This window comes from Pan paniscus, chromosome 3 (assembly GCF_029289425.2).
Source record: "Pan paniscus chromosome 3, NHGRI_mPanPan1-v2.0_pri, whole genome shotgun sequence".
Taxonomy (NCBI): domain Eukaryota; kingdom Metazoa; phylum Chordata; class Mammalia; order Primates; family Hominidae; genus Pan; species Pan paniscus.
In genome coordinates, this window is record NC_073252.2 from 136,184,276 (window position 1) to 136,204,637 (window position 20,362).

The following is a 20,362-nucleotide window of genomic DNA, read 5'->3' on the forward strand; positions in this document are numbered from 1 at the left end:
GTGCTCTAAACTCCACCAGGATTACCTCCAAGGGGACAGTTCTCAGGCCAAGATAACCAGTGGAAATCTGGCAAATTATTTATACAGTTTTTCCTCTTCCTTTCTTAACTACAAGAATTCAAGACATTCCAAGAGGTTTAGGAGCAGTCTACTTGGTCCCACACTTCCTGGAATACCTCAGAAGACCCCAGAATTGTTTTATAACCCCAGGGAACATCCAAATTTCTATAATATGAAAAAAAATACATGCACACTGATTATGGGCTAGATTGTGTGCCTATCAGACTTATATACAACAAACACTTAGATACATCCAGAATCCTTAAATTTTGGGGGTACAAAATATGAGGCTTCATTCATCAACTGGCATTCACCACCACAGGCATTGCAACCCCACCACATTTATTATCACTTTGATGGGGACATGTATGCCCTCCATTTCTCGGGTATTCTTTTCCTTCTCTTACACCTTCTTCTTATATCAATTTCTTCCCCATCACACTTCCAAAATATATGACCATAATAAGAATGCCATCTAGACTGCTTAGGGCATTTGTTCATTAAAAAGCCAACTCTCAGCTAAATGAAGAGCCAAAGATCATTAGAGGTGACAGAGCATGGAATTTTTGAAATGAGTACCTCCCATAAGGCCTCAAATATCACCTTGGCCATTTATGACTCTCTTGGTGTGTATTTTATACACCATTTATTTAAAACAGCTTAGAGAGAAGGTCATACAGGTATTTGGATGTGGGTTAACATCTAAAATGAACCACGGTTTATTATTCTTCTTATTGTCCACTTACTAAGGATAGTACAGTAGGTGGTTGAAGTCTATGGCCTCATTTAAGAAAGTGCAAAAACAGCACTTTTCCTCTGTCCATATTAGAATGAATATCTTGATATTTAAGGCTCTAACCCTTTAGGAGTGAGTGGTAATTTTGTGCATATAGTATATCTGCACTTCATCCTTCTAACTCTCGAGCATAATATTCTAACTCAGGCAGAGAAGAGCTGTGGCAAAAGGATGTTAGTGTCGGCAGCAATGTTCCCTTTAAATGGATTGGATCTATAAGACAATCTTATCAAGCTTGTTCTAGCATAAGTGGCAGCTTTATGTTTAAGAACAAGAGGAGGTAGTGAAGGATACCGTGATGCATCATAAACCTGCAGGATTTTTACAAGCCAAGATAGATGTTGAGATAATGAGAACAGATTCACTTGTCAGAGGCTCTGATGTCAAAACTGGAGTTTTCCATTATTTTCAAAAAGAATACTTTTTAATACATTCACAACACAAAAGCATGCAACAGCAATTGATGATCCACAGAAATATATGTGATTAATATAAAAAAGAAGCATCTACCTCTGATTGTCCAGAGTGCCTGTGGGTGATATGATAGTTACTTTAAACATTATATATTTTTGAATGTTAACTTGTGCAAGTCCATCTTGTTTGCTCTCATTAGTCTGGAACTACTTGAAGGGCCATTCTACAAAAAGCAATTCATTTCAGACTATGAGCAGGATTTTTATGAAACTTCTACACAAATGGGAACTGAAGAAATTTAGTCACCATAGGGCAAAAATGAAGCTCCATCATTAAAATATCTTTGAGAGGAACTGAGAAGACTCAAATGGGTAAGGCTCAGAATGTAAAGAGATTAATACTAAAATGCCCCCAGAGTACAGTGTGAAACTGTTAATGTCCTATGAATTTGTTAACCTAGAAAAAGAATGGGTTGTGAATCTGAAAGTGTGGTCATGTTACAGAAGCATTAAGAGAATTTAGGAATGAGAGGATTGCCAGAGCTACTAGGGGCCATCTGATTTCTTTCTGTGATGTTCTCTGGGTGAAGCATAGAAATAGGCATGATGTAGAATACTTCTGCTTTAAAAGACCAGGACTGAATATCCTAAACAAGCACCAAAGAAAGTATCTTGGATTCTGAAAAGGAAGTGGGGGCAGAGGGCATTCTAGTCAGAACTCCACTAGAAAAAGAAATGACTTAACTATTTGTTGCTTACTGATAAACACAATCACTGGACATTTAGGAAACAAGTTATTTAGTATCAGGGATCAAAAAGAATTTGGAAGGTTCTAACGGGATTAAGAAACGAAAATAGAGGAAGATGTATGAGTAGCTTGTTTCAGTATATAAACCAGTGATGTAGGCATATGGTGAACACCATTTTTTAGTTTGATGAGAAAACTTAGTAGAATTTTATTTAAAAATGTAAAGGATGTCAAGCACTAGGTCCTATTATTTCCCTCAAGACCAGTACCCCCAGCTGCTCCAAATGGAGCAGCAAAGTGAAATGAGCCAATTCCCTTGGAAGGTTGTAGTGGTTCAGCTTCAGGGGGCTTGTTAATTTTCCTTCTCCAGGGGTTCCAAGTGAGGTCTGAGAGCAGAGCAGGGAGGCAGAGTGAAAAGAGGAATTAATAAGCTTTCTAAAGTATTGCTACCCTTACTTCTTTCAAGGGAATTAGTTAATTTCACTTTGTAACTCCATTCAGATCAGCTCAAGTTTGGGAAAATCTCCAATGAAATAGAGGGAGAGGGGAGACAAAGGCAATTGGTAGGAAAGAGAGGGAATGGACAGAATTTAAATCGGTGACCTCAATCCAAACATTGCCTCAAATACTCAAAGTACTTTACAAATAAATATTACATATATTTATGAAAGATCTGGCCAGGACATAAAAAGTTTTCATTTTTGTTAATTTTATTCTTCCTTCGAATCTTGGTAAAACTTCTGAAATATAAATATTTTCTATTTCACCTGAATCACAGGGTTCATAGCAGTATCTTTATGCCTGATCCATATAACTTTCTCTCAATTTCTTCACACCTGGATGGTATGAATGTCTCTACCCATTTCTGATATGAAATAACAGTATCAAGTGTTTTAAAATTGAAAACAAGAAATAAATACATAGAGGGGACTTCTCTTAAGCACTGCCTTGAATTATAAAAAGGGAAAAAATGACAATAGAATGAAAGAAACTAATAGAAACAAAAATAAAGAGATGATAAGTTGAAGAGGCTAAAAGGGAAGATATACATGAAAATAGTAAGCACATATAAATTACCTATGGACATGAAGTATCATATTTTAAAGGTATTATAAAGGGCTTAAGTCAAAACATTAATTTGATTTATAATATATAGACAATGGACAAATTGTCCCTAAGAAACACATAAAAATCACTGAAATAAATAATGTAATACAGCCTTTAGCCTAGTGTAAATAAGTGTTCAATAAAGTACTAGTATTTTAAAATTATTTTTCCATTATCTGTAGAACACTACTGTTTATGCTTCTCTAGAATATTTAAGACCCTTTCTTATAAAATAATATTTTACCTTTGACAAACTGGACTGACATGAACCAATAATATTAAAACATTAAGGATATACAGGCTAGTCTTTTGATAGGTAACATGATTAAATAGAAAAAGCACAGTTTTGGTGCCAGGTCACAAATAAAATTTATGTTTTTAGGCAGACTCCATATGTGGCCTTGGGCACTTTCCTAGGCCATCTTAAGAAAGAAATATCAATCTTCTTTCAGAAAATGAGGATAATAAGATCTGCTGTGTAAGACTAGGGGACTAGAGGACATGTATGTAAGGCACCCAAGACGGTACATATGCAGTGTCCAACAAACGATAGCTAGTATTATCATTACTAAAAGTTAAATATGGGTAAGGCTAGGGCTGAAAAGCCATGTAAGAGCTCATCTTATCAGCAGACTCCCAAACTAGTTTTGCATCAATATAACCTGTATAAAACTTAACAAAAACAGAGATTTGAAGGCCCCACTTCAAATTTGTTCGATCAGAATTTCTGTGAATGCTGTCCAGAAATCTAACTCCAATTCACCATGTTATTTGTATTAATAATACTTAGATGGGTTAGGTCACTTGCCAATATCTCACAGTGTCCATGCAAAAACTAGAATCCTAGTCTTCCTTTGTCTCCATTTGAGCTTGCCTATTATATCACTGTATTTCTATAATCAACTACAGTCTTGTATTCATGGTGTCCTTAGAAGTCTAATTATTATTATTAACCATTTTGTGGTCTGATTTTGTACACTTGGTAAATCTCACTATGTTTTTTTTTTTCCCCAAACTCCAGACTCCTCCTGGCAGACGATAACCAAGCATATACTTTGCCCACTTTCTATGGATTCTTCCTGTTATTTTGCCACTGTTTTGTTTACAAACACAGAGCTGAATCAAGAATTCCTATATAGTAGCTTCACTGAAAGCACATAAAAACAATATTTAACCTAAATACAAACTTGTGTTTCTAAACAAGATAGAGTAGCAGGGACCAGATTTACCTTCCTACCTGAAACAACTGAAAATCTGAACCAAATATAGAAAACAACAGTGCTTAAGACATTGGCCATCAGGCAACAAAGGACAGTGATCACTAAAATGTGGGAAATAATGCCTCCCATGCTCCAGCTCACTTCCTAAAGTGAATTTCCAGGCCATAGTGTAGGAAGAGAACAGACTCACAGAACTAAAAAAGGTTCAAATCATACAATGTATTGTTTCTGGCCACAATAAAATTAAATTCAAAATCAAAAACAGAAAGATCCCTAGAAAATCCCCAAATATTTAGAAACTGAATAACCATCTACTAAATAACCTATTGGTCAAAGAAGAAATCAAAGTAAAATTAGGAAGTATTTTGTAATAAATGAAAATGAAAATACACATATCAAAAATTGTTGAATATGGCCAAAGTAATGTATGAGAGAAACTTATAGCATGAATATGCCTACATTAGAAAAGAAGAAAGGTCTTAGGTTTCACCTTAAAGAAAAGGAAAGAAAATTAAGTCTTTAAGTATAGAAAGGGAAATAACAAAGATCAGAGTGAAAATTAAGAAAATAGTAAACAAAGAAACAACAAAGAACATAAATTATGAAAACCAAAATGCGGTTATTATTGATCAATAAAATCAATAAACTGCTAACCATACTGATCAGAAAAAAAGAGAAAACACAGAAATTACTAATATCTGAAATGAGAGAGGTGCTATCATTATAGATTGTACAGATATTAAAAGAATTATAAAGGGATATTATTAATAACTTTATGGTAATAAATTTGATGACAGACAAAATGGACAATTTCCTTGAAAAACAAACAACACTTACTGAAGAAGAAATAGCTTGCATAGTCTCATATACTTTAGTATATAGCCTCATATATACTAAAGAAATGAAAGCTGAAATTTAAAAAACCTTCTCACAGAGAGAAGTGCTAAGTGGGGGTGGGGAGGAGATTACAAAGGGGCATGAGAAAATTTTTGGAAATTAATGGCTATGTTTATTATTGTGATGATGGTTTCAAAGATGACTGTCTATGTCAAGATTTATCAAATTGTAAGTTTTCAATATGTGCTGTCAATTGCATTTCAATAATGCTGATTAAAACTGTGATGAAAAAATACTTATTGCATTTAAAAAGCATGTGGTAGTTGGTAGTTTGTATTTGCTCAAGAGGACTCCAAAAATTAATCAGAAACATACAATTCCAATCTTAGAAAATGATCACAAAAAGAACCTTAAACCAGAAAAGTGAGAATCCCTCAAGTTTAATGACATTGTAGATCTTCTAGAAGTGTTTTTTTCCTTTCTTGGATGAAAGGTGATTATTTGAATTTCTAATAAAAAATCTAACATTTTCAAAGATAATGTGTTTACTAATGGTGAGGAGAAAATACCTCTAATCACTATGACTGAAATCAGAGAGGAATAATATCCCCATGTCAAAGTGTGTGCAAGTCTGTCCACACCTCTTTCTATTCATCAACAGTATCTGTGCACTTCATAGGCCTCTCATGAGAATAGAATAAAATAATGCCTAAAAGGAGCTTTTTGTATAAAATGTTTAGTGTTTCTAATATTTTGAATGAACAAGACTCATAAGGTGGAATGGAAAATAATTTTATTCTTTTATCAAATCTGCCTTTACATATCAATTCACAGGTGATTATTCCACCCTTCACTGCCTCCCACATCCCCAGTTTATATGGAATCTAGGGAAGGTCCCATGATTTTTCTGGTCAAACTCAAAAAAGTAAGAAGTCTTTATTGTCCCAAGCTGTTCTGGAACACTGAGTATGTTCTGCCCAATGTAATACCAACCCTGGATATAATTCAGTGTTAAAGCTTCGCTCCTGATTAACACTGACCACCTACAGTGTGGGAAGAGAGAAGGAACAATTGCCTTCTTCCCTTTTATCCTCTTTGTGCTTCAGCATCTCCTCCTTCAGCTTGCTACTGTGGATTTATTATCTCTCCAGGATCTAAAAAGAGGAGGCAAAGTAGATAAAAAGGCAGGAGAGTTTTTACTTAGGCCCTGATATGGTTGTGTTGAGGTTTAAAGCAGATCCTTCCTCTTATGAAAATATTCATGGGTTCTTGGGAAACCCTCATCATAGAAAATCATGAAAATGGTTTTTAAAATTATTTTATCATACTTGAAGTTCTGAGAAAATAATGAAAATCTTTAACTAGCAGCCCTCAATGGAAGCACTCCCTAGAGCATTAGTCAGAACTCTTCTCTTCTTGGGTATCTAGCTGTATACTTTCAACATCTTTTTGTTGAGTTTTCCTTGCACCGCCAAGTAGTCCATTTGAAGGAGATCTGAAATGACCCTTGAGCACTCTTTCTTTCTCTCATATGTCTCACAATCTGACCAAAGAAAACTGCCTACATTTTGTATCACTTGGAGCCTAACTACATTCTGTATTACTTTCCTAGGGCTGCTGTAACAAAGTAGCACAAACTGGGTGGCTTCAAACAACGGAAAGTTATTTATTGTCTCATGGCTCTGGAGTTTGGTAATCCAAAATCAAGAGGATGTCAGGGCCATGCTCCCTCTGAACCCTGTAGGGGAGAATCTTTGCCTCCCCTAGCTTCTGGTGCTTGTCGGCATTCCTTGCCTTACAGGTGCATCATGCCAACCTCTGCTTCTGCCATCACGTGTCCATTTTCTTCCTATGTGTCTTTGTCTCTTAACTTGACTCTCACAATTTCATCTGTCACATATGCCGACCAACACAATGGCAGCCCTGTGCTCTACTGCCACTGGACCCTCAAGCTGATACATGAGGCATTATTCCTCTCTGACTTCGGTGACTTTTTATTAGAAATTCAAATAATCACCTTTCACCCAAGAAAGGAAAAGAATACTTCTAGAAGATCTACAATGTCATTAAACTTGAGGGATTTTCACTTTCTGGCTTAAGGCTCTTTTTGTGATCATTTTCCAAGATTGGAATTGTATGTTTCCAATTGTTAATTTCTGGAGTCTTCTTGAGTGACTACAGACTAACTATTAGGCTTTTTAAATGCAATAAGTATTTTTTCATCACATTTTTAATCAGTTTTATTAAAATGCAATTAACAGCATCTCCTTTTGGAACACGGGTATTGTTAGCATCTATTAGATTAGGGCCTCAGTCAAGACTGAAGCTGAAATAGCTCCATATTTATTTACATACATAATTGTGAGAGTAGAATAACAATAGTTCTATTAAAGCAAATGCATACCAACCACATCTATAGTCAGAAATTTTATTCTTAAGGGTTAAAATAAGAAGCATATATTGCGCAGAGAAGTTTCTATCTTCTCTGTTGTTTTCTTGGTGAGGGAAGCCAGATGAGCTTTATTACAAGTCATACGCTATTATTGGCTCATTAATATATAGTGTGACCATGAGTAATAAACCCAAAAGCATAATAACTGAAATCAATAAGTCATTCAGAAAACTAAAATTAGGCTGTAGTATAAATAGCTATCTCTCCAGATAATTTTTGGAGATAAATAGTAAAAGTGGTTATTTGATTTCTTTCTTTTCTTTTTTGAGACGGAGTCTTGCTCTGTCGCCCAGTCTGGAGTGCAGTGGCGCGATCTCGGCTCACTGCAAGCTCCGCCTCCCAGGTTCACACCATTCTCCTGCCTCAGCCTCCCGAGTAGCTGGGACTACAGGTGCCCGCCACCACGCACGGCTAATTTTTTGTATTTTTAGTAGAGACAGGGTTTCACCGTGTTAGCCAGGATGGTCTCGATCTCCTGACCTTGTGATCCGCCAGCCTCAGCCTCCCAAAGTGCTGGGATTACAGGTGTGAGCCACTGCACCAGACCAATTTGATATCCTTCACCAAATTGGTTTGCAGGTGAATTCAGATGAGAATAAAATGGCCAAAAACAAGCATAAAATAGCAAACATGGAAGGCTAAAAAACTTAAAGAATAGGGGCAATAAAGAATGCAATAATTGTGTTAAGAAATGTTGAATACATTTAAAATGATAAAAGGTAAAACGGAGAAAGTGGTTTTACTGCACATGACTCATGCAGGCAACTAACTTTCTTAGCACCTATTTCTTACAGGAAAATAATTAGCTGCACACATAAAAGCTAGATTAAATGAGAACAATTTGCAATCATTCTTGAGATGTGGAACGTTCATGATCACATCCCTATAACATGCACTACCACCCACTGCATAGCTCATGGCCCCATTGATCATAATTTCCATCCATCACATGCCAAGAGCTATATGAACTCTTCTTAAGAGAGAGGAATAATAGTTACTCTATCCTTTTTAAATTTCATCAGATAACACCTTTTCTTTTTCCTGCGAATATACTACTATAACTTTATTTGAGCTCATATAATTGCATATGTCCAAACCATTGAGTCAAAATGCTATTTCGTACTATTAAAAATATTTTACATACATGTACAATAGCACTCCTCCTCAGTCTCAACCCCTCCAGTTACATGCTAGACTTAAACTGATTCCCTAATGTGTGCTTTATTCCACCATATCAGCTCACATTATTCCCTACTTAGTACTTCTGTGCAATTCAGACCAGCATTAGTGGCTTCCTGTTACACCTATGTGGTTAGAATTACAAAGGGTTTTGGTGAAAACCCAGCTGTGACATTCTCCTTTATTTCACCCCAGTCAAATGTCTGGCTCTTAGAGACCTTCCATTCTCGCATAGAATCTGCTACCAACAGGCTCTCTTTAGTTTCCATTTTATGAATAAAAATTTTCAAACTTTGATCTCAGCTCCAGCTTCATTATCCCAAACTTTCCATGACTTAGAATGAAATTTCAAAACAAATACAGTGCTTGAGGAACAAACACTCCAAGCAATTCAGGGTTCAGGTATGTGGGACTGAATGAATAACCTTAGGATATTTGAGAAAGGAATAGAGTTTTCACTCCTGTCTGGGACAGTCACCTTTTCTAAACCTTATTTTCTCCCTTTTCTTGTCTGTTCTTCCCTGACAGCAAGATGCTTTGTATTCTTCAGCTCTCTGTGACTGCCACGATAATTCATTTACAAAAAAAAGTGTTATGTGTCTAATAAGTTACATCTTAGGAATATTTAAATTTCTAAATAATACCAGACAAAGGGAAGAAACTCTTGAAAAGGGGGACCAGTACAAAAATCACTGAGTTATAAAACAGGAAGTGACGCAAATTCTTCTTCCTTGGGTTTCATTGTGTGTGGTAGCTTATTCATCCAATTTTTCAACAAATATTTTTTAAGAGCCAATATATACCTTCATGGTGCTTGAATTCTTTTATCTTATTTCAATTTGTTCTGTACCAGTGTTAGCTGGACATTTGTCTAGCTTCCCTCTCACTTGTGGACTAGTTTCAAGAACAAATTGAGCTGATTGTATAGTACAGTAGTGCCTTATATATAGTACTCACTCAATAAATGAGGAATTTAATTCGTTCTCATCTAGTTCCCCATTGGAAAAAAAGTGCATTGTAATCTTAAGGGACTTTTGCAATATTCTACATCTGGTCAGTGGAAAACAAAATAATTCACTAGCATTTTAGGTGCCAGTATAAAAAACACTTTTTGCATAATGTTAACAATCAAATCATACCATATTGGCACCGTCTGATTCAAATTTGAATCTTTAGCACCAATTTATTTGAAAATTATACTTTTAATTTTTACGTTCTCATAACTATTAAGTTAACTATTCCTGGTTGGTCCTGATGCATTATAGAATTTCATGATCACTATGCAGTGTGGCCTGACAGGATCTATGGCAGGAACAGCCTCACTATGCTCAGAGTGCATTCATAAGAAAAGCTTCAGTTTTAAGAGGAGTGATATAAACCTAGAATGACAGGGGAAAAGGGTGACCAGATGTAGGATGAAAATACAGTTAAATGAAAAATGGCTAAGGAATCAGAGGATTTTGGACCTTGAATATCAAGAATTTCAGGGGCCCCATTAATGCTATTTTCAAATCTTTGAAGGTGTTGAATTTAGTAAATGAATAAATGATATGTGTGTCTTCAGAGACAGGAATAAAACCAAAGCTGAAGAAAAAGAAAATCAATTGCTATCAGTTTAACTATAACTAATTTATTGAATCAGTTGGACTCAGTAGGATACAAAAAGGAAGAGCAAGAGAGTGAGTGAATGAGAGAGAGAGAGAAAGAAAAAAGGAAGAAAGAAAGAGAGAAAGAGGAAGGAAGGGGAAAGAAAGAGAGAAAGAGAAAGAGAGAGAGAAAGAAAGAGAGAGAGAAAGAAAGAAAGAAAGAAAGAAAGAAAGAAAGAAAGAAAGAAAGAAAGAGAAAAAGAAAAAGGGAAAGGGAAAGGAAAGGAATGAAGGGAGGGAGGGAGGAAAGAAAGGAGGGAGGGAGGAAGGAAGGAAGGGAGGGAAAGAGAGATAAAGAATAAGCAAGCAAGCAAGGTTTTGCCCTCTGACCTTTCATATACACCCCTAGGGTGTTTCTCTTTCCTCATCATTTATTGGCATCTAGGACAAGCCTCTCTGCCCACATTTAGTCACAAGAACAGTCTCATTTCAGTACTTTTCAAAGCCCCACCCAATAATATAAAAAGCTTTGAATCTTATCCTATTTGAAGCTTCTCCCTTCCCCTGTATCTGGCTGGAAATCTGAAGTGCATGAGAGATTGGCCTCCTCTCTCTTCCCAGCTCCACTTCTTCCCCTCACTCCCTAGCTACTCTTTGATGGCTCCCAGGTCAGACCCAGGTAGTGAGAGAAGATTAGGCAAAAGCGGCTCAGTTGTATGCGGTTGGTTGAGTTACTTTCAGGGCTTTTTTGCTGACAGTGTTTCTCAACAGTGTTTCTGCAGATTCCTAGAAACTCTTCTACTGGGTATTCCTCCACTGCCGGTCAACCTGGGCAAGGCTGCTCCTCCAGCCGGCTGCTTAGGACTAATCTGGGCTTCTGCTGGGTCCCTCTGCTGTGCTCTCCTTGTCCCTTCAGGCAATCCTTTTGGGTGGAATCCTTTTCAAGCTGACCTACAGCCAATTCCTTTTGGTGCGATTTAAATCTAGATAATAGTAAGGACATGCATTTGCCTACAGCTGGAGCAAGTGCAGCTCATTCTATAGCTCACTCTCAAAGTCATTTTTCTTCCTTTTGACACCAGCAAAGCACAGCTCCAGCCACAGCCTCTCCTATTAGACCAAGAGTAACTCAAGTATCACATCTTCACATATCAAGAGCTTGACCAAAACGTTATTTCAGGGTTTTAGCCTGATTCTTCCTTGAAGGTTTCTCACTTAGAGTGCGGTGGAAAGTACCTTCTTCTCCCCTTATCCCAGTGATACAGAAAATGTTCCCCAAAGAAATGTCTTTCTGGAAGGCTTTCAACCCTGGCCTTTTATAGACGCCTGTGAATGAGTGATAACTAGTGCAGGCAGGTCTAATTTAGGATCACCCCCTTTGCAAGTCTAGCTCCATGATTTAGAATGTTTTGTTCTCCAACTTTGGGCCTCTGGAGACAACAGAAAATAATTTTAGTGAACATCCTTTGGCTTACCTAAAAATGTTTCAATAATTCAGAGGTTCAGAAAATCTAACTATCAGCCTTATCAGCCTTGTGAACCCCTAGATAATTCAAGTCGGGGCTAAATCTCTATTTTAGACTGTGAGAGAACAGATAAGTCTCCAGCATAGATTGAGAAGGTGATAATCTCTAAGTTCCTTTTAGCTCCTAGGATTTGCTGATCCACAGGCTGCCTCTGTCAGATGAGCCGAGTGGTCTCCTAGTCTTCAAAAACAAACAAAAGGAAGAACATCAACAGAAAACCAGAATGTGATGCAACTCAATAAACATCTCCACATATCCTACTTGGCTATTATGTATTTGATCTCTTCTCATTTTGTTTGAGTTGGCAAATCATGATAGCACCAAGATTGTTATTTCAACTCTAAAATGAAATCTCTAGAGGGATAAAAGGAGAGTTCTGAGTTCAGATGTAATAAGTATTAAGATAATCAGTAGAGGCTTAGAAAAGAAAATAGTAACAACATTGGAACAATTAAGCAATGTGGAAATCTTCAACTCTATTTAAAAATAATTACAATAATGATAATTAAAATAATTTTATTATCATTTTCGTTTCCTTCGGGGTCTTTCATTTTAATTGCACTTAGGCATTTTCTTTCTCAGGCCAGAGTTAGTATCCTCCCTGCCCCCCATAACTTGCTTTGGTTTGATTTCTCTCCAGTAACTGAAAGAATTAGGTTAGCTTTTTCCTAATCTTCCTGATACTGAGGTGATCAGTAAATGCATTTTTTGCTCTCTGAGAAAACTTGGGTGCAGAACTTGTTACTTCTCTGAGTGGTCCCATGGAATACACACATACCCCATAAGTGTGAAATATAGATTTGTCACCAGAAAGGGGTCCTGATCCAGACACCAAGAGAGAGTTCTGGGATCTTGCTCAAGAAAGAATTTGGGGTGAGTCCATAGAGTAAAGTGAAAGCAAGTTTATTAAGAGAGTAAAGGAATGAAATAATGGCTACTCCAGAAGCACAGCAGCCACGAGGGCAGCTGGTTGCTGATTTTTATGGTTATTTCTTGATTATATGGTAAACAAGGGGTGAATTATTCATGCCTCCCTTTTTAGACCATGTAAGTAAATTCCTGACATTGTCATGGCATTTCTAAACTGTCATGTCGCAGGTCAAAGTGTAACAGTGAGGATGACCAGAGGTCACTCAAGTCGCCATCTTGGTTTCAGTAGGTTTTGGCCAACGTCTTTACTGCAACCTGTTTTATCAGCAAGGTCTTCATGATCTGTATCTTGTGCTGACCTCCTATCTCATCCTGTGGCTAAGAATGCCTTATCTATCTGGGAATGCAGCCGAGGGGGTCTTAGCCTTATTTTACGTAGCCCCTATTCAAGATGGAGTTGCTCTGGTTTAAATGCCTCTAACAGATTTTCTAACATTTGCATAAAGAAAATGGAGAAGAAGGTTAACATTTTGCACCCTAAATCAAATAATTTAAAATTTCTCATATATTCTTGCCTCTAAAACCCCTCTTCAGCTAAACCTCCATGGAAGATTTTTTTTTTCTTTTGACTTTTCACTTTCTTACTGCAATATCTTGACTTTGGATCCTTTTCTCCTCTCCCCAGGTTTTCCTCAGAAATTTCTCATTCTTTCCTCTACATGAGGAGTCATTTCACTACCTCAGCACCTATTGCACATTTTTTATATTCAAACACATTCCAGTCATGTTCAGCAAACAAAAAGAGCCTCAAACAGCTCCTGCCATCCTGAGAATACAATTTATCCAAGACCTTTGGCTACTAAAACACACTGACCACAGTTTATCCTCCTCATCCCTAAGGTTTATCAAGGTAGTCTTCTGAATGAGATGTTCTCCTTCTGTATTACTCAGTTTTCATGCTGCTGATAAAGACATACCCAAGACTGGGAAGGAAAAGAGGTTTAATGGGCTCACAGTTCCACATGGATGGGGAGGCCTCACAATCATGGCAGAAGGTGAAATGCACATCTCACATGGCAGCAGAAAAGAGAAGAGAGCTTGTGCAGGGAAACTCCCCTTTGTAAAACCACCAGATCTCGTGAGACTTATTTACTATCAGAAGAAGAGCACAGGAAAGCCCTGCCCCCATAATTCAATTACCTCCCACTGCATTACTCCCACAACACATGGGAATTCAAGATAAGATTTGGTGGGGACACAGCCAAACCATATCATCCTGTCCCTGGCCCCACCCAAATCTCATGTCCTCACATTTCAAAACCAATCATGCCTTCCCAACAGTTCCCCAAAGTCTTAACTCATTTCAGCATTAACTCAAAAGTCTACAGTCCAAAGTCTCATCCAAGACAAGGCAAGTCCCTTGTGCCTACAAGCCTGTAAAACCAAATGCAAGTTAGTTACTTCCTAGATACAATGGGGGTACAGGCATTGAGTGAATACAGCCATTCCAAATGGGAGAAATTGGCCAAAACAAAGGGGCTACAGGCCCCATGCAAGTCCAAAATCCAGTGGGGTAATCACATCTTAAAGCTCCAAAAGGATCTCCTTTGATTCCATGTCTCACATCCAGGTCACACTAATGCAAGAGGTGGGCTCCCACGGCCTTGGGCAGCTCCACCTCTATAGCTTTGCAGGGCATAGCCCCCCTCCTGGCTGTTTTCACAGGCTGGCATTGAGTGTCTATGGCTTTTCCAGGCACACAGTGCAAGCTGTTGGTGGATCTACCATTCTGGGGTCTGGAGAATGGTGGCCCTCTTCTCACAGCTCCACTAGGCAGTGCCCCGGTAGGGATTCTGTGTGGGGACTCTGAACCCACATTTCCCTTCTGTGCTGCCCTAGCAGAGGCTCTCCATGAGGGCCTGCCCCTGCAGCAAACTTCTGCCTGGGCATCCAGGCATTTCTGTACATCTGATATCTAGGCGGAGGTTCCCAAACCTTAATTCTTCACTTCTGTGCACCCGCAGGCTCAACACCAATAGAAGCTGCCAAGGCTTGGGGTTTCCACCCTCTGAAGCAACAGCTTGAGCTATACCTTGGCCCCTTTTAGTCACAGCTAGAGCAGCTGGGATGCAGGGCACCAAGGGCTTCACACAGCAGTGCCCCACTCTACTGGTACCAATTTACTGTATTCATCAGTTTTCATGCTGCTGATACATACCTGAGACTGGGAAGAAAAAGAGGTGGTAATGGACTTTTCAGTTCCACATGGCTGGGGAGGCCTGTCAGTCATGGCGGAAGGTGAAAGGCATGTCTTACATGGCGGCAGACAAGAGAAGAGAGTTTGTGCAGGGAAATTCCCCTTTTTAAAACCATCAGCTCTTGTAAGACTTATTCACTATCACAAGAACAGCCTGGGAAAGACCTGCCCCCATGATTCAATTACCTTCCAGCAGGTCACTCCCACAACATGTGGGGACACAGCCAAACCATATCACCTTGCATTGATACATGTAATCTCAATGAAATAATGCAAATTTTCTTTATGCTTTGTTTCTCTGTTCTGCCAATTGAAGCTGAGTGGATAATTTGGGGTATTATTTTCCTCGGTAGTCACAGTAATCACTTTCAACCAGATGGCACAAATATATGAGGAAGCAGTTGTGCAAAGTGAAGAGGGTTCTTGGATCTCGCACAGCTTTCCTGTGCTCTGCGTTTCGAAAATTTCTGAGTCAGCAAGCCCTGAAGACATCACCAATAGGACGCTATTTCTTCCCAGGGTCTGCCCATATTTCTCATGGCTCCAAGAACTACATTCCACAAGATTATTTTTATGTCCAACCATACATCTAGAAACTTGTTTAGATGGAAATAATGACAAAAATGACCCAGATGATTATCCTTTGAATTTATAGGGTACTTTTCTGAGGGACTCCAAATTCTTCTAAGGCTAGAAGTCTCCCCGTCACTTCTCCTCCCTAACTACCATAATCCAAAAAGTAGTGATTATACCTATACATGAAGACTTATTTCAAGAATTTAAATACTTTTTAAAGAGTTAACCATAAATACAGAGTCCTGGCATGTTCCACCCATACCTGACGCCAGGAATTATGAAATAGGAAGCTGGCAGTGAGTTATGGTGCCTACTCTGGTTGTAAAGTAGTTTACTTTCTGCCTGAGTAAAGCATTAAGACGTGCGTCAGGTATCGTTAGAGAAGTTGTTCAGCAACTGTTAGCCCCCAAATAATTACAGACCACAGTTTCTCCTAAGATGTGCTCCCCACTTTCCACCATGGCAGTAACTGCCTTACACCACCTGTTCCATCAGCATTGCATGTGAGAATGTGAGGGACAGGCCTGCTGCTTGCCTGAGGTTAATGATTACCCTGTGGATTTTCTCTACGATTTACACATTCTAATGTGTTCCTGCTGTGTATGATCACCTGGCAACTTTTACAGGGAAAGAAAGAAGTGCACTGCAGGTCAAGATTACCCATAGACTTTCTCACTGACTCTGAGTGTGTGTGGGTGTGAGTGTCGATGTGTGTGGTGTGTGTGTGTGTGTAATCAACAACATTGCTGCAGTACCTTTGAACCACATTGGAAAAGGAGGAACCAAAGGCAAGAAAACGACTTGAATCAAAATCATCTCTCCAAGTGTATTATTGATCCATAGAAGGAATGTTCTTGTAGGGTAGCAAAATGACTTTCATGAGGGCTATGTGCATACTGCTTAGGACAGATATTACTGCTCTATATATTTAAATTGATGTTTTGCAAAATAAACACACACAAGCACATGACATGAACCTTCGTCAACATTCCTTAAATACTGCCTTTACTAAGGAAAGCACAGGTCCTCATGTGGTTAAGAGACCATAATTTTGGCCTAGGAAGCTAGTCTTTACGTTGAGAAAATGAAAGCCCTTTGAAAATTAATAGTTCTGAATGTCTTCATTCACTTTACAAGGGCACAACCATGCTGATTCCTGCACTGTAGCAATTTAAGGAGAGTAAGCATCAGCCTCACCTGAGAGATATGAATCATGATGTAATCTTCCCCAGATTGCCCCCATTCATCCAGCCTCCCACAACTTCCCAGTTCACTACAGTAATACACATCTCCTCCAGACACTTCTGAGAGTTGAGGCTGGACATCTCAGTAAATATGAACAGAGCCTCTTTCCCAATAAGTTAGCTAATTTAGGTTAGTACATTAAAATTCCCTGAAATGGTATTTGGAGTCTCTTGGAACATTTTATTCCTTAGGAAAATGTGGCCCAAAATAAAATTGCATATCCCCAAAATGCATCTGTTCCAGGGTTCAGGCCCATCCACAGAAAAATACAGCTGCCTCTCTGTGGCTTACCCTGCCTGGATCCCTAATGAGGCTCTGCTAATCTCCAATTCCTATAAGCGGCTCATTTCTTACTACATCTTGTGCTTACAGCCGTGTGGCTTTTGGGATGAGATTCTTTTTAAAAAGCTATGTTGAAAGGCAATCCATTTGATCAGAGAGAAATATCTTGACTTCATCTTTTATCAGTTCCCAGTGATACTTGGGCTGCAGGTGGAATCCTGCAGTTACCTTGTTTAACATTAAAAATAATTTCATTTTCCTGCCAGAAGCTGGTCTTACTGATCATGTTGCTGCTTAGAAGCCTGGAGAATCATGACTTTTACCTAACTTTTAGTAGTGAGAGATGTCAGATAATTCTAATTAAGAAAGAAACACAGATGGGGAGAAAGACTGCAATGCAGAACAAGAATAACAAGTCTACTGTAGTAGTGATTTCCATAATCCAAAAGAGAAAGGGAAATTGTCAAGGCAGCAGGAATTGCTTTCAAGAGCAGTCTCTACTCCAAGAATAAAGCAGAGATGCAGCTGAACTTACTCAGATGCTCTACTTCTTTCTTCAGTACGGTTGAGGATTTCAATTTAATCTAGTGCTGCAAAACCAACAGTTCAGTAGAAAACACCACCAATTCTGAAGGGAAAATCAGTTTACTATTGCATTAACTATATTTAAATTCAGAAGGTCTGAAGACATTTTCCCCAAGGCATTACTTATTTTCTTTACTTCAAATCATTAGTTAAGTCTTCTTTTTGAAGATTTAAAATTGATAACTGTCAATGCCTGTAGTCCTGTGACTTGCTGTAATTGATAGTCTGCTGACTTGGGTGTCTAATACTGTTGTCAAATGATTGAATGTTTATTAATTATATCCCTGTGCAATGGCAACGGCTATTACCCAGGGCAGCATAACATGAATGCTAAATCTGAATACAGTACAGAGAAAATCTGAAATTCTCAATAAATCAGAACCTATTTGTATATATGGCTCTCATAACAGACAATAGATCTTCTATGTACAAGCAATAAAAAACAAGAAGCAAATCTACCTCTAGAATTAGAGAAGTCATAGCTTTAGGGTCAGCTAAACCTAACTCCATGTAAACACATGAAGAGTCTATATTGCCTTCTGGATAATCCATTTATTCACAACTTGAGTGGTTTATAACAGATACAACCAACTCAATAACTCACAAATGGAGAAAGTTGTGCAAATTGATCAAAGAAATACTAACACCAAGTATCTCTCATTCAACACTGAAAATTTACAAAAATAGTCTTTAACATTCAGAATCTAAAGAATTGTTAATGAGCCTAAAGGACTTACCAGATCAGTGTCAAAGGTCCTGTAACCGAATGTAGAGAGAAATTTGGGTTCTGTTTTGGCTAGAAAGGGATAGTGAAACAATTTCAATTTGTTGACTATTGCGTATCTCACATTTTTTATATAGCTCATTTACTTCTCATGGCAGTGCAGATATTATTGTCTCCATTTTAAAGAAAAATAAATTGGGACCAAGATAATAGTAATAACACAACGATTGTTTTTATTACTATTAGAGTTAACATTTGGAGGAAAAATATGTCAGTTAACCATACTAAGTCCTTTAACTGTATTATCTTACAGGAACCTTTCCAGAAAAGGTCAATATTTTCATCCTCAATTTATAGATGAAGAAATTGAGGCTTGCAGAGTTAGAATAATTCGCCCAAGATTACACAGCAAAAACAATAATGCCAAGATTAATACCACAGTCAAAAGCAGCTCTTTCAGAATTTGTCTAGCAGGATTTCTAGTTTTTACCAGAAAACCTCCCACAAAAATAAAACCAAACAACAACAACAACAACAAAAACCCAGTCACTTCTACCACCAATTGGGACAGATATGATATGCTTTACTTGCTATAAATCTGATAATTTTTCAAGTTACTGGTAATGTGAAATGTGATGGTCCTCTGTAAATTACCAGTAACAAGTGCAATAATTGAAAGTGTATGGTATTCACTAGGAAAATAAAGGCAATATTTAAAATATGAAACCTAGACCAGGCCCAGTGGCTCACACTTATAATCGCAACCCTTTGGGAGTTGATTGCTTGAGGCCAGGAGTTTGAGACCAGCCTGGGCAACATAGTGAGACCCTGTCTCTACAAAAAAAACAAAAACTTAGTTGGGCATGGCGGCAGACACCTGTAGTCCTAGCCACTAGGGAGGCTGAGGTGGGGGAGGAAAGACGATTTGAGCCCAAGAGTTTGAGGTTGCAGTGACCTATGATTGTGCCACTGCACTCCAGCCTGGGCAACAGACCCTATCAAAAATACATAAATAAATAAAGCATGAAATCTAGTGTCAGGTATTTGTGGTCTAGTCAGTGATATACTCAGCAGGAGTATTACAGTTGTTAGTCCCTGCATTAGTATAGCAAATAAACAACTTCCATGAACTTCTTACCAAAAAATTTCATGGTGATACCAACATTGCTTTGAGCACCAATAAATACATTCATAGCTCATTTATCCTCATCAGTTAACCTTCATCTTATAAAAGCACAATTAACTATTGACTTCATGATTAAAGGTTGTTCTCAATTTCAAGAGTGGGGACCCTTGAAGATTTTGCCAGCTAAGGTTACATTTGTTTTTTGATTATTGCTGTCTCAGCAAAATTATGAAATACCGGTCGGGCACAGTGGCTCAAGCTTGTAATCCCAGCACTTTGGGAGGCCAAGGCGGGTGGATCACCTGAGGTCAAGAGTTTGAGACCAGCCTGGCCAATGTGGTGAAACCCCGTCTCTACTGAAAATACAAAAATTAGCCAGGACTGGTGGCACGCACCTGTAATCCCAGCTACCAGGGAGTCTGAGGCAGGAGAATCGCTTGAACCCAGGAGGCGGAGGTTGCAGTGAGCCGAGATCACGCCATTGCACTCCAGCCTGGGCGAAAAGAGTGAAATTCCATCTCAAAAAAATATAGATATATATATAATTTATATTTATATGAAATACCTTAAGATCTACAAATTGATGAACAAAAAGTTCCAGGAAGAAGTTTGGAAATATTCTTGAATTGTACTAAAGCACCTACAGTATTTCAAAGTAATTTGCCAGACATGTTTTCTAATGTAGGTTTTATAGTTTCTGGGGTTTTTCTACTTACTGACTGCGTGAGGGGCCCAGGAACTATTAGAGTGTGCATATAACAGTGTGTGTCTAT

The 20,362-nt window shown here is 38.2% G+C and overlaps 1 long non-coding RNA gene and 1 other non-coding gene across 3 annotated transcripts in view; both read left to right on the plus strand.

The window, feature by feature from the left end:
• Positions 1–20,362, plus strand: part of LOC103786451 (uncharacterized) — a 38,669-nt gene that overhangs the window by 8,911 nt on the left and 9,396 nt on the right. The gene's annotated exons all lie outside the window — the stretch shown is intronic.
• Positions 18,907–18,965, plus strand: LOC112439700 (U7 small nuclear RNA). The gene has a single exon (XR_003027939.1). It is a non-coding gene; the product is annotated as a U7 small nuclear RNA (small nuclear RNA).